Source organism: Equus caballus, chromosome 23 (assembly GCF_041296265.1).
Source record: "Equus caballus isolate H_3958 breed thoroughbred chromosome 23, TB-T2T, whole genome shotgun sequence".
Lineage (NCBI taxonomy): Eukaryota > Metazoa > Chordata > Mammalia > Perissodactyla > Equidae > Equus > Equus caballus.
Window position 1 is genome coordinate 11126837 of NC_091706.1, and position 15164 is coordinate 11142000.

The window sequence follows — 15164 nt, forward strand, 5'->3', positions numbered from 1 at the left end:
ACAGATTCCATTGAATAAGACAAAATGAGACCCTAGTGGGGCACTACTACTAGAAACCAGGAGAGTGGCCACCAGGGACTCACTGTGCAGAGAGGGAAGACCCCAAAAGAGCTGGGTATATTTCTGCTGCAAGTTTTCTCCCAAAGTCTTGACATACAGTAGCTGTCGACAAATGCTCAGCTGCTCTGGTTTGCCTGTGATGTCCCAGCCAGTTTTGGGGGCTGTGGTGTCTTGTACGTCAAGTGGCTGCAATGAATTCCCTGAAGACATCCGTTGGTTTTCTGAGCACATTTGTTTTGAAAATAGTCCTTCCTCCTTTTCTTTCTTCTCTAAAATCTGGAAATCCATTCTCTTTTTTATTTGTCTTGCCAAGAATGCCTGGCGGTTAAGGCCAAGGAAAGAATGGCTGCTGGCCTCCATGTGATTGGTAGCAGAGTCTCCCCAGAGACAGGTCTCTGGTAGACGGAGGGAAACTTGCTCTCGTTGAAAATCAGAGTGTGATAATGTGGGGAGGAACATGTTCTTGGCAGGAGCCTGACAACAAGAGAATTCTGAAATTGACAGACTTGAATGTTCAGTGCCTCTGACTGTTGGGACATAAGTGGACAACCCACCAGGGCTATCTGGAGATGAGTTCTCTGGAACAGACTTCAATAAGATGGAAACCGATTTAGATTGAGTCACAGTTAGAGGGTGGTCTGTCGGTGGTGAGACAGACAGGCTTGGTGGTGCGTGATGACAAGCTAGTGAATCAAGCTAGTGGATTCATTATCTGGGACAAATTTGGTAAGGCGTTAATATCTTGGGAAAGGGTGCGGTCAAGAGAGAAGATCGTATTCAGAGACAGAGTGGCCTGTGGTTGGAGAATAGGACCCGTTGCCTGGGTGTCATGTGGTGGGAGAGGGGGAAGGGCAAGGGGTTGGGGTGGGGAATGGTCTGCTGGGAAGTTGGACTCCAAGGGAGGAAAAGGCTCTGGTGGCATAGAGTGACCCGGTGGTGAGGGTGAAAGTAAGTCAGCTAAGGGTGTCATTGGGTTAGGTGAGAGAACGGAGGGGGGCGGTGGGGAAGGGTCAGGTGGAGGGGATGGTGTTAGGTCTCCTGGAGGGACTTCTGAGAAGGCAGAGGACAGAGTGAATGATGACTCAGTCCCAGAAGCTGTGGAAGCCATAGAGGACACAGAGGCAGTATCATCTTCCAGGTCCTCCAGGAACAGCAGCCGATTGATCTCTGCAGTTGTGCTATTACACACCTCACAGGAGGGGTCTGGACCTAGCAGTTGACGAAAGCAGATGGTATCGCGATGCTGGCCCCGGGGACTGAAGGAGACAGGATATACATAGCTGCAGCCAGGACCAGAACAAATATATGGGGCCCTGGTAGGTCTGACAGAGGTAGGGGCACCCATTGCATACTGTCCTTTCACATCCCCCCACTTCCTTGAGCTCACAATCTCTGTTGTTTCCTTCTCCCCAAGACTTTCACAATCTGGATTGCAAAATCTGAGGATTTTCCCTCCCTTATCAATCTCACGTTTCACTGAGGCCCTAGAAATTCTTAGACCCTGCTAAGAAGCGGGATTCAGGAAAGAAGGATTGTGTTTAGTCACCTTTGCAGCAGAGAAAGCACCTTCCTTGCCTCCTCTGCTTCGCTCTGGCAAGCTCTCCAACCTGGGAAACCAGGAAAGTGATGAAGACAGAAGTAAAGAGATGTTTTAGGAGGCAGAGTAGAATGTCCTTTATGGTACCCTTGGTAGATTGGACTTGGAGAGCTCCAAGAATTAGGATTCAAGATCGCACGGTTAATGATAATAATAAAGCTCACGTATGTATGTTGCTTTAGCATTCACAAAGGGCTTTCCTTCATATATGTATGTCATCCCATGTGAGGCTCAAAAACACCATGTGAGGAACATAGGTCAGTGGTTACTTCAAGGAAGAATCTGATCATCCAGGAAGTCAAAGTACTTTCACAAGGTCAGGAGACAGAAGTTCTGACTCTTGACATCTCATATGGCCACTTATTGGGCAACGCCCATTGCCCAGGTCCATCACTGCTTCATGCCCAGATGTGGGCAGAGCAGGAATCTGAGAAATGTTTCAGGTTCTGACTGCTTTCCCATGAGCCTCTCCTCTGAGGGCTCTGTTTTCTGAGAGGGACTGTATCTAGTGACTGACATCCTCAGAGACCATGGACCTGGGACCTCATGGAAAGGACAGGAAGGGTCACCCTTGGGGAGCTCAGGTGGGATAGGTAGAACCTTACCACTTGGTGTTTCACCTTTTCTTCTCCTCTTGGCTCTGCCCTGACACTGAGAACAAAAAGAAAAGAATGAGGGGCTGGGACTCATTGGTCTCACTTCTCTGTTTAGGAAAGTCAGATATTTGTTATCCAAGAATAATATGACTATTTTAATTCCTATAATTTTGCGTTCCTTCCTTTTATTAATTTTTAAAGGTGATAAAATACTTTCAGTTTTTCCTTCTTTGAAAACCTCGAAGGAGGATTTTTGGCTATGAGGTCCACACTTGATCTTCTCAGTCAGAAGTCCTCTGCTCAAGGAGGGCATAGACTCTGAGGCCCACAGTCACGTCTGTCCTTCCTCAGATAGGCCCCTGTATCCTGGGACAGAGCTCTTGCTCCAGCATCTGCTCGGAGACTCAGCTCTGTTCTCCTGATCTGCCCAACACGAAGGAAGGCTTGGCAAGTGGCACCTGACATGGCAAGATGACTCATGATCAAGTGCTGGGAACGGTGTTCTCCTACACAGATCTGAAACGCTAAATAACTGAATCAAGGACTACAGAATCACTGTTTGGGATTTTATTTGGGAACCTACCAGCACACCCAGATAGTCTGTGAGCTTTAAATGGAATCCTTAGTCCTCCCTGAAGCCCTAGTTCTGCCTGTTCTCTTCCCCTAAGAGAGCAATGGTCTGTCCTCTCCTCAGACTTCCCATTTTAGGTGTCTCTCTGGCCCAGCCAAACTCATTTAAAAGTGTGAGAAAGGGAACAGGAAAATAAAGAATTATTCTTTGAGGAGTGACTTTTGGTTCCAGCTCCAACACTTAAAGAGCTTGGGAGTCTTTACTATGGTCCTTAGGAGAAGCAGAAGCTGAGCAAACTGAAAATCAATGGCTTTTCTTGAAGTCACCAGAGAATTGAGGTTGCAGGGCAAACTGCTACCCAAAATCTTCAGAGAGGGTGAATGCAGAGAATCACAGTTAAGATCAGCTTACCTGGAGCAGAAGCCACTAGAGCCATAAACTGGTAGAAACACGTAAAAGACACTGACAAACTGCTGAGGATGCATGTGGGCTAGCATGAAAGTGAGAAACTCCTGGAGGACCATTTAAGGGGAGGCCCCACTGAGTTTTACTTCCAGGAACCCTACTAAGTTCTCACAGTGAAGAACCATGAAGAAACTCTGATGTTTCTGGCACAGGAGGGTGGGGGAGAAAGGTTACCATTTTGAAAGGATTTTGAAATATCCCCTGAGTGTGCTCCGTAATAGAAGCCTCCTCAGCAGGGGAAAAGACTACCAAGACTTATCCCACGTGGGTGAAGGGCAATTACCCAACTGCAGCCCCCTGTAGCCTTCCTGTCTCATCTAAGGAGTTCAAAGAAAAGAAGAAAAAAGCTTAGAAACACTTGTGAACGTCACAACCCAGGGACACAGGCCCACTAAAAGATTTAATTATATCCCCTCCCTTAACACCTTCCCACCGTGTCCCCAGGGCTGCAGTATAGTGATGGGATCATAGCTGAAAGAGTTGCAAGGCATAGGCTCTGTTTAAGGAGGAGATTTAGGGGAACCTAAAGACACAATAAACACAAAAACAAGGACACTAGAGGAAATTGAATCCTCTGACATGCACAGCTACGGTAAATATTAAACACAGCCCAACACCTAGCCAGATGAGCATAAAACTTCACACTAAAGGTTTATTTATTTCAGTTCCTATTTCCTAATACAGCATGTCTGGCTTTCAACCAAAAATTACAAGGCATGCTAAAAGGCAAGAAAAAACAGTCTAAACAGACAAAGCAAGCATCAGATCCACATTCACATTGACACTGGTTTTGGAATTATCACACATAGAATCCAAAATAACCATGATTAGTATGTTAAGGGCTCTGATGGAAAAAAGATGGCGCACAAGAACAGATGAGGAATGTCAACAGACGGAGGGAAATTCTAAGAAAGAAGCAAAAGGGAATGTTAGAAACCAAAAACACTACAAGAAATGGAGAAGGCCTGTGATTGGCTCATCTGTAGACTGCATATGGCCAAGGAAGGAATATGTGAGTTTGAATATATGTCAATAGAAACTTTGCAAACTGAAATGCACAGAGAAAAAGAAAAGAAATTTTAAAGCCCAGAATATCCAAGAACTGTGAGACAGTTTCAAAATATGTAGCTTGTGTAATTGGTATACCAGAAGGAGAAAAGAGAAAGAACAGAGTAGAAAAATATTTGAAGTAATAATGGCCAAGGATTTTCCAAAATTAATGACATGTTAACCCTAGATTGTAGAAGCTCAGAAAAGACCCCAACAAGATAAATACTAAAAAAGTCTATACTTGGACATATCATCTTCAAACTGTAGGAAACCAAAAGGTAAATCTTGAAAGAATCCAGAGGAAAATAAACATCCTACATCTAGAGGAACAAGGATGAGAATTGTGGGATTCTCATCATAAACCATGCAAGCAAGAAGAGAGTGGAGTGAAATATTTAAAGTGTTGAAAGAAGAAAAAACACCACCCACCTAGAATTTTATATCTAGTGAGATTATCATTCAAAAGTGAAGGAGAAATAAAACCTTTCTCAGACAAACAAAAACTGAGGGAATTCATCAGCAGCAGACCTGCTCTGCAATAAATATATATATATATATTTTTATTTATATATATATTTTTATTAATGTTATGATAGATTACAAGCTTGTGAGATTTCAGTTGTACATTTTTGTTAGTCATGTTGTGGGTACACCACTTCCCCCTTCGTACCCTCCTCCCACCCCCCCTTTTCCCTGGTAACCACCAATCAGATCTCCTTCTCAATATACTAATTTCCACCTATGAGTGGAGTCATATAGAGATCGTCTTTCTCTGACTGACTTATTTCGCTTAACATAATGCCCTCGAGGTCCATCCACGTTGTTGTGAATGGGCCAATTTCGTCTTTCTTTATGGCTGAGTAGTATTCCATTGTGTATATATACCACATCTTCTTTATCCAGTCATCAGTTTCTGGGCATGTAGGCTGGTTCCACCTCTTGGCTATTGTAAATAATGCTGCGATGAACATAGGGGTGCAACAGACTCTTGAGATATCTGTTATCAGGTTCTTAGGATAGATACCCAGTTCTGGGATGGCTGGATCATAGGGTATTTCTATTTTTAACTTTTTGAGAAATCTCCATACTGTTTTCCATAGTGGCTGTACCAGTTTGCATTCCCACCAACAGTGTATGAGGGTTCCTCTTTCTCCACAACCTCTCCAACATTTGTCGTTCTTGGTTTTGGATGTTTTTGCCAATCTAACGGGGGTAAGGTGATATCTTAGTGTAGTTTTGATTTGCATTTCCCTGATGATTAGCGATGATGAACATCTTTTCATGTGTCTATTGGCCATATTCATATCTTCTTTTGAGAAATGTCTGTTCATGTCCTCTGCCCATTTTTTGATCGGGTTGTTTGTTTTTTTGTTGTTAAGCAGTGTGAGTTCTTTGTATATTATGGAGATTAACCCTTTGTCGGATAAGTGGCTTGTAAATATTTTTTCCCAATTAGTGAGCTGTTTTTTTGTTTCAATTCTGTTTTCCCTTGCCTTGAAGAAGCTCTTTAGTCTGATGAAGTCCCATTTGTTTTTTCTTTCTATTGTTTCCCTCAACTGAGGAGTTACAGTGTCCGAAAAGATTCTTTTGAAACTGATGTCAAAGAGTGTACTGCCTATATTCTCTTCCAAAAGACTTATTGTCTCAGGCCTAATCTTTAGGTCTTTGATCCATTTTGAGTTTATTTTGGTGTGTGGTGAAAAAGAATGGTCAATTTTCAGTCTTTTGCATGTGGCTGTCCAGTTTTCCCAGCACCATTTGTTGAAGAGACTTTCTTTTCTCCATTGTAGGCCCTCTGCTCCTTTGTCGAAGATTAGCTGTCCATAGATGTGTGGTTTTATCTCTGGGCTTTCAATTCTGTTCCATTGATCTGTGGACCTGTTTTTGTACCAGTACCATGCTGTTTTGATCACTGTAGCTTTGTAGTATGTTTTGAAATCGGGGATTGTGATTCCGCCGGCTTTGTTTTTCTTGCTCAGGATTGCTTTAGCAATTCGCAGTCTTTTGTTCCCCCATATGAATTTTAGGATTGTTTGTTCAATTTCTGTGAAGAATGTTCTTGGGATTCTGATTGGGATAGCATTGAATCTGTATATTGCTTTAGGTAGTATGGACATTTTAACTATGTTTATTCTTCCAATCCATGTACAAGGAATGTTTTTCCATCTCTTTATGTCATCGCCTATTTCTTTCAAGAAAGTCTTGTAGTTTTCATTGTATAGATCCTTCACTTCCTTGGTTAAGTTTATCCCAAGGTATTTTATTCTTCTCGTTGCGATTGTGAATGGGATAGAGTTCTTGAGTTCTTTTTCTGTTAGTTTATTGTTAGTCTATAGAAATGCTACTGATTTATGCACGTTAATTTTATACCCTGCTACTTTGCTGTAGTTGTTGATTATTTCTAATAGTTTTTCTGTGGATTCTTTGGGGTTTTCTATGTATAAGATCATGTCGTCTGCAAACAACGAGAGTTTTACTTCTTCGTTACCTATTTGGATTCCTTTTATTTCTTTTTCCTGCCGAATTGCTCTGGCCAGCACCTCCAGTACTATGTTGAATAGGAGTGGTGAAAGTGGGCACCCTTGTCTTGTTCCTGTCCTCAGAGGGATGGCTTTCAGCTTTTGTCCATTGAGTATGATGTTGGCTGTGGGTCTATCATATATGGCCTTTATTATGTTGAGGTACTTTCCTTCTATACCCATTTTACTGAGGGTTTTTATCATAAATGGGTGTTGGATCTTGTCGAATGCTTTCTCTGCATCTATTGAGATGATCATGTGGTTTTTGTTTTTCATTTTGTTGATGTAGTGTATCACGTTGATTGACTTGCGGATGTTGAACCATCCCTGTGTCCCTGGTATAAATCCCACTTGATCATGGTGTATAATCTTTTTGATGTATTGCTGTAATCGGTTTGCCAAAATTTTGTTGAGGATTTTTGCGTCTATTTTCATCAGTGATATCGGCCTGTAGTTCTCCTTTGTGTTGTCCTTGTCAGGTTTGGGGATCAGAGTGATGTTGGCTTCATAGAATGTGTTAGGGAGTTCTCCATCTTTCTCAATTTTCTGGAACAGTTTGAGGAGAATAGGTATTAAGTCTTCTTTGAATGTTTGGTAGAATTCTCCAGAGAAGCCGTCTGGTCCTGGACTCTTGTTTTTGGGGAGGTTTTTGATTACCGTTTCTATTTCCTTACTTGTGATTGGTCTATTCAGATTCTCCATTTCTTCCTGATTCAGTTTGGGCAGATTGTAGGAGTCTAGGAATTTGTCCATTTCTTCCAGGTTGTTCAATTTGTTGGCATATAGTTTTTCATAGTATTCTCTTATGATCTCTTGTATTTCATTGGTATCTGTTGTGATTTCTCCTCTGTCATTCCTGATTTTATTAATTTGCAATTTCTCTCTTCTTTTCTTGGTGAGTCTGGCTAGGGGTTTGTCAATTTTGTTAATTCTTTCGAAGAACCAACTCTTTGTTTCATTGATCCTTTCTATTGTCTTTTTTGTTTCAATATCGTTTATCTCTGCTCTTATTTTTATTATTTCCCTCCTTCTACTGACTCTGGGCTTTGTTTGTTCTTCTTTTTCTAGTTCTGTTAGGTGTCGTTTGAGGTTGCTTACGTGAGCTTTTTCTTGTTTAGTGAGGTGAGCCTGTATTGCGATGAATTTCCCTCTTAGGACTGCTTTTGCTGCATCCCAAATGATTTGGTATGTCGTGTTCTCATTTTCATTTGTCTCCAGATAATATTTGATTTCTTCTTTAATTTCTTCAATGATCCATTGTTTGTTGAGAAGCGTGTTGTTTAGTCTCCACATTTTTGCACCTTTCTCTGCTTTTTTCTTGTAGTTGATTTCTAGTTTAATAGCGTTATGATCAGAAAAGATGCTTGATATTATTTCAACTCTCTTGTATTTATTGATGTTTGCTTTGGTTCCCAAAATATGGTCAATCCTTGAGAATGTTCCATGTGCACTTGAGAAGAATGTGTAACCTGCTGTTTTTGGATGAAGTGTTCTATATATATCTATTAAGTCCATCTGGTCTAATTTTTCATTTAATTCTATTATTTCCTTGTTGATTTTCTGTCTGGATGTTCTGTCCATTGGTGTTAATGGTGTGTTGAGGTCCCCTACTATTATTGTATTGTTGTTGATGTCTTCTTTTAGTTCTATTAAGAGTTGCTTTACAAATTTTGGTGCTCCTGTGTTGGGTGCGTATATATTTATAAGTGTTATGTCTTCTTGGTGGAGAGTCCCTTTTATCATTATATACTGTCCCTCTTTATGTTTCTTTATCTGTTTTGTTTTGAAATCTACCTTGTCTGATATTAGTATAGCGACACCTGCTGTCTTTTGTTCATTATTAGCTTGGAGTATTGTTCTCCATCCCTTCACTCTGAGTCTGTGTTTGTCTTTGGGGCCGAGGTGTGTTTCCTGGAGGCAGCATATTGTTGGATCTTGTTCTTTGATCCATCCTGCCACTTTGTGTCTTTTGATTGGGGAGTTCAATCCATTTACATTTAGAGTGATTATTGAGACGTGGGGGCCTACCACTACCATTTTGTGTCTTGTTTTCCGGTTTTCTTCAATTTCCTTTGTTTCTCGTCCCATGGTTTAATCTGTTCTGATGTAGAGCTGCTACTCTCTGTTGTTGTCCTTCTACTTATCTCCTCTGCTCTTGGTTTTGTAGCCCCTTTCCTTTTTTGGATTTTTCAGGAAGGAGGGTTTTCCTGAGGATTTCCTGAAGAGGAGGTTTTGTGGCAATGAACTCCCTTAATTTTTGTTTATCTGGGAAAGTTTTTATTTCTCCATCGTATTTGAAGGATATTTTCGCGGGGTAGAGAATTCTCGGCTGTAGATTTTTGTCCTTCAGATTTTTGAATATATCATTCCACTCTCTTCTAGCCTGTAAAGTTTCTGCTGAGAAATCTGCTGATAGCCTGATGGGGGTTCCTTTGTAGGTTAGTTTCTTTTGCCTGGCTGTGCTTAATATTTTCTCCTTGTCGTTGACTTTTGCTAGCTTCACTACTATATGCCGTGGAGTTGGTCTTCTTGCATTGATAAAGTTTGGAGATCTATTGGCTTCTGTCACCTGAAGATCCATCTCCCTCACCAGATTTGGGAAGTTCTCAGCCATTATTTCTTTGAATAGGTTTTCTGCCCCTTTCTCCTTCTCTTCTCCCTCTGGTATACCTATAATCCTTACGTTGCATCTCCTAATTGTGTCTGATAATTCTCGGAGAGTTTCTTCATTTCTTTTAAGTCTTGCTTCTCTCTCCTCCTCTGCCTGCAACAATTCTATATTGCCATCTTCCCAATTGCTAATTCTTTCCTCCATATTATCAGCCCTACTGTTCAGAGCATCTAGATTTTTCTTAATCTCCTCTATTGTGTTCTTCATTTCCAATATTTCTGTTTGGTTCTTCTTTATCGTATCAAACTCTTTTGTGACATAGCTCCTGAACTCGTTGAGTTGTCGGTCAGAATTCTCTCTTAACTCATTGAGAATCCTAATGATGGCTGTTTTGCAGTCATCATCATTTAGGTTATATATCTCATTTTCTTTGGGATTGTTTTCTGTGTATTTGTTACTTTCTTTCTGTTCTGGAGATTTAATGTATTTTTTCATATTGCTTGATGATGTTGATTTGTGCCTCCGCATGGAGATAGAGTTTAGTTGCTCCTTTCACTTGTTTCAGCTGCTGCGGTGGGGGGAGCAGCTGTTTATACTTCACCAACCAGGAACCCTGTCCGTAGTTGCTAACTGGGCCTGGGCCCCTCTTCGTAGCCACAGTGGCCCTTTGGATTCCCTCCTCTGCCGTGGGGGCCGTCACAGGGGGGCTTCAGGCTGCAGGTGCCTACTGTTGTTGCCCACCTAGATGCGCTCTCTCCTTGGGGTCTGCAATGGTGTTATGGGCTTTTCCAGCGGCCAGGGGTGGGATCACTTACATTTGTCGCTCCGTTGCTGTCGGCACCCACCAAATCTCACTTGTCCTCTATGGGTCCCAGGAGAGCTATTGGCATCTTCTACAGTCTGTGGTTAGTACACCTATCTATGCTGCTTTTGCCCTGGGGTCTTCCAGCCTTGTGGCTGGCGGCTGGGTGCCTTCTACTGGTGCTGTGCAGAGGCTTTCCCTAAGGCTGCTGTGAGCCTGTAGGGTTTCCCCCTAGGCTACTAAGCTGGGTCTCTGGAACTCTCTCCAGCCCCAGTCCTCTCCGAGATCTCCGGCAATCCCTAGCCTCACGGGGTGGGCAACGGCAGCTGGGGGTCGCCCCGCCCTCTGGGATTCTCTCCGGGCCTCTCCCGGAGCCGTGAATGCTCAGCGTGGCCCCTCTGCTAACGGCACACAGAGAGTTTTGTCTGCTGCCCGGGCGGAGCTCCGGCGCTTCCCCTCCGGGTCGCAGAACCGGCCTTTGAGAGTTCCCCCAGCCCCGGTCCTCTCCTCTCCAAGATCTCCGGCAATCCCTAGTCCCACGGGGCGGGCAACGGCAGCTGGGGGTCGCCCCGCCCTCTGGGTTTCTCTCCGGGCTTCTCCCGGGAGCCCTGAATGCTGGGCGTGGCCCCTCTGCTAATGGCAGACAGAGAGTTTTGTCTGCTGCCTGGCGGAACTCTGGCGCTTCCCCTCCGTGTCGCAGGACCGGCCTTTGAAAGTTCCCCCGCCCCGGTCCTCTCCGAGATCTCTGGCAATCCCTAGCCCCACGGGGCCGGCAACGGCAGCTGGGGGTCACCCCGCCCTCTGGGATTCTCTCCGGGCCTCTCCCGGTGCCGTGAGTGCTCAGCGTGGCCCCTCTGCTAACGGCAGACAGAGAGTTTTGTCTGCTGCCCGGGCGGAGCTCCGGCGCTTCCCCTCCGGGTCGCCGAACCGGCCTTTGAAAGTTCCCCCAGCCCCGGTCCTCTCCGAGATCTCCGGCAATCCCTAGTCCCACGGGGCGGGCAACGGCAGCTGGGAGACCTCCGTGCCCTCCGTGTCTCTCTCTGGGACCCTCTGGGCGCCCCGAGCACCAGGCTGGGTCTCCCCGCCAATGGCGGGGAGAGACTCTCCCTGCGGGCTCAGGTGTGTAACTCCAAAGTTTCCCTCTGCGTTTAGGAGTAATTGCGGGGGGTTTAGGTAGGGTTCTGGTCACCTCTTTCCACCGTCGCTCCTCTGTTGTGTTCTCGCTCCTGCCCTAGATGTGTGTGGATCCTCTGGGGGCGTCCGTTGGAAGAAAGCTGCTTGTGGGTACTAGGCTGCCCGTCGGGGTCGGAGAGTTTTCACCTATTTCCACATCCTCCTGGAGGAAAGTCCATCCGCCTTCCGATGTATAGTCGCGTGGGTGTCTCAGACGTCCTGAGATGCTGTCTGGATATCCTTTGTCAAGCGATAAGTGTCCAAATAATTGTAGACTGGAAGGGCGAGAGACAAAGAGGACTACTCACGGTGCCATCTTGGCTCTCCCTCCCTCTTTATGTCTGTCTTAAAACAAGTTTTCATAAATAAGGATGCCCTGGCTTCCCGCGGGTTGCTAGAGAAAGAATGTGAATGGATCTTAGTTTAAAACTGCAGAGAGTTAAGCCGCTTTCTCAAAGTCACATTTCACAAAGGTCAGTGCCCTCCATGCTCAAGGCAGCAAGGTGACGCGAACCTGCAATAAATATTTTTTAAAAGTTCCTCAGGGAGAAGGAAAATGATAACTTGGATCTTCATTAAAAAGAGGAAGAGAAGGAATAAATTAAGGTAAAATGAAACTTTTATTTTTCTTATTCTCAACTGAGTTAATAATAATAGTGACAATGTATTGGGTGATTATATGGATAAGTGAAAGGAATGAAAACAATGTTACAGAGGACTTACATTGGTTATAAATGTATATTACAAACTCTACAGCAAGCACTGAAATTTTTTTTAAAGAACAATTGATATAGTAAGAGATGAGAGAAAATGGAATCATATAAAATGCTTGTCTAAAACCAGAAAACGCAGAAAAAGAAAAGAAAAAAGAATAGATATAATGAATAGTAAGCAGTTATAGACATTGTAGATATGAGTCCTACCGTATTTTTTAAAAATCACTAAATATAAATGGTGTAAATTCACCAATTAAAAAACAGAGACTGCCAGTGGATAAAAAAACAAGACCCAATTAAATATTGTATACAAAATGCCCACTTTAAAAATAAAGATACAGGTAGATTACAAATAAAGACAGAGAAAAATGTACCATGCTAACACTAACCAAAAGAAAACAGGAGTAACTATATTAATTTCAGACAAAGGAGACTTCAGAACAAGGAAAATTATCAGGGATAAAGAGAGGTATTACATAACCATAAAGGGTCCATGCTCCAACAAGACACACAGTCCTCAACATGTATACATCTAACAACATAGTGTCAAAATATGAGGCAAAAACTGGTAGAACTGCAAAGAGAAATAGTTGAATCCATTGTTATGTTTGGAGATTTCACCCTCTCTCTCAGAAATGGACAGATTCAGCAGGCAGAAAATCAGTATAGATGCAGTTGACCTGAACAGCACCATCAGTCAACGTGATCTAATTGACATTTTGTAGAGTACTTCATCCGATAATACACATTCTTCTCAAACTCTCATGGAACATTCACCAAGATAGACCACGTTCTTGGCCACAAAACACACTTTAACAAAAATAAATAGAGATCGTACAAAGTATGTTTTCAGACCATAATGGAATTAAACTAGGAATTAATTACAGAAGGATAGCTGGAAATCCTAAAATGTTTGGAGATTAAACAACACGCTACTAAACACATTGGTTAAGGAAGAAGTCTCAAAGTATTTTAAACTAAATGAAAATTAAAATAGAACTTATTAAAATTTATAAGGTATAGCAAAAGCAGTGCTTAGGGGGAAATTGATAGCATTGAATGCATCTATTTGAAAAGAAAGATTTGATATTTCTGAGGGACCTGATTTACTTACCTGATTGATGTCTCTCTCTTTCCGAAATATTGGGAAACATGGACTCCTCTTTAGGTAGCACAGTGACAGAAGAAGGAGCCCCACCCCACACAGGAAGGAAAGGATGGGAATACCTAGGAACTCAAGCTGGAGCTCAGCCATGGTGCATTAACATTCCTCAGACAAAGAGGGTGATCTGCATCACCAGAAGTGCATTGCCACCTCAGGCAGCTGGGCGTTAAGAGTGCACATTCTAGACTAGAGTTCCAGGCCCACGTCACAGAGCTTTAGCATAGACACCAAAGGTTCTTGAAGGTCGGGGAGGGGAAAACACAGAAGTGATGAACCCACAACCCTTCCCCCACCATCCAGGCCAGCAAATCAGTCCACCCCTCTGAGGCCCTTTAGATACTTCCAACTTACCTTCCAACTCCACATATTCACCATAGCATATATTTCACCTTGGTGAAATTTTCTATTTATTCTGTTACCCAGCTATTACCTAAGAGCCTTTTATTGCTTGGTGATCTCCTTTTGGACCCCCACGTCATCTTTGAAAGTCGGTCCTGTGCCCAGGGATTTACATCCCCAAGATCTACTCGGCCTTCAACTAAAACTTCCCCTCATACATAATGTGTTTTTACCTGTATGAAACCAGAAATACACTCAGCAGCAGCCCCACCTCCCGTTATCTCCTCAAAAGAATCCACTATCACCAAAAAGCATGAGAGAACAGAGTAGCCTGTATCAACCAACAGAAAGCCTGAGAAAGAGGGCCACAAGGGCGTGGCACATCCGTGGACCCAGGGCAAACAACTTGAAAATGTTTGGTAGTTCTTCTTTTCCCCGAATCCCTCTTAGGCTAGTCAGCCTCTAAAGGTTCTCAAATCTGGCCTCCTCCACCCATACGGTGTCTCACCCTGCTGCTCCCTCTTTTTCTCTGCCAAATCCCCTCCTCCCAGCAAAATTTTAAACTTTTCCATTATTTTACAGAGCAATTGTGCTGGACCATGACCTGCAGGGTCAAACTCATCTTGATTTAGGTACTAGGCTTCTCTTTAGCATAACTTCTAGTGAGCACAGTTGTAATCATATTTGACAGTACCTTTAGATTTTTTTTGAATCACACCTTTGGTTACTTCTTCCATGAAAGGTTTTATGATTTTTTTCCCCATCTACTTTCTATCTTTTCCCCAAAATTCCCATTGACATCTCTGTACCTTTTTAAACAATAATGTCATTTTTGTTGATGGTGTATATATATTTATTTCATCTCCCCCCCACGCTAGCTAGTCATTTAATAGTTATAACTTTTACAGCTTCATTGTTTAGTGCTAAACTGCTGGAATGAAGCCCTGTGTCATGTCCTCCCTTTGCCTGCCCGCATTCCCTTGCTGAGTCTGATGAATCTATGTTGGCCGCAGACACCCAATCCTTTCCCTCCCATGTGAGAGGGTTTACCAGTAATGACAGCTCCTTTCTTTCCCTGTCTTCTCCCTCATCCACAGCTTCACTATCGTCTCTACCCAAAAGGAAGGTACACTTCAAGCCCACCCCTCTCATGTACCCTCCCTCGACTGCAGGAGGTCTCTGTTCAGACAAATCCCTCTATGTATCTTTGCTTCTCTGGCGTTGTTTTTTTTATAGCAAGTCTGGTCCTGACTGCCCCTAAGGTCCCCAGGACTCATGATTGTAAAATCATCCTTTAAAGTCTGAGCAAGATAAGCTCCACCAACAATAGTTTCAGGTGGGGCCGGCCCCATGTTCGAGTGGTTAAGTTTGCACACTCCGCTTTGGTGGCCCAGCGTTTCGCCGGTTTGGATCCTGGGCACGGACATGGCACATTCATGGACATTCGTGTGTGTGTGTGTGTGTGTGTGTGTGTGTGTGTGTGTGTGTGTGTGCTGATAT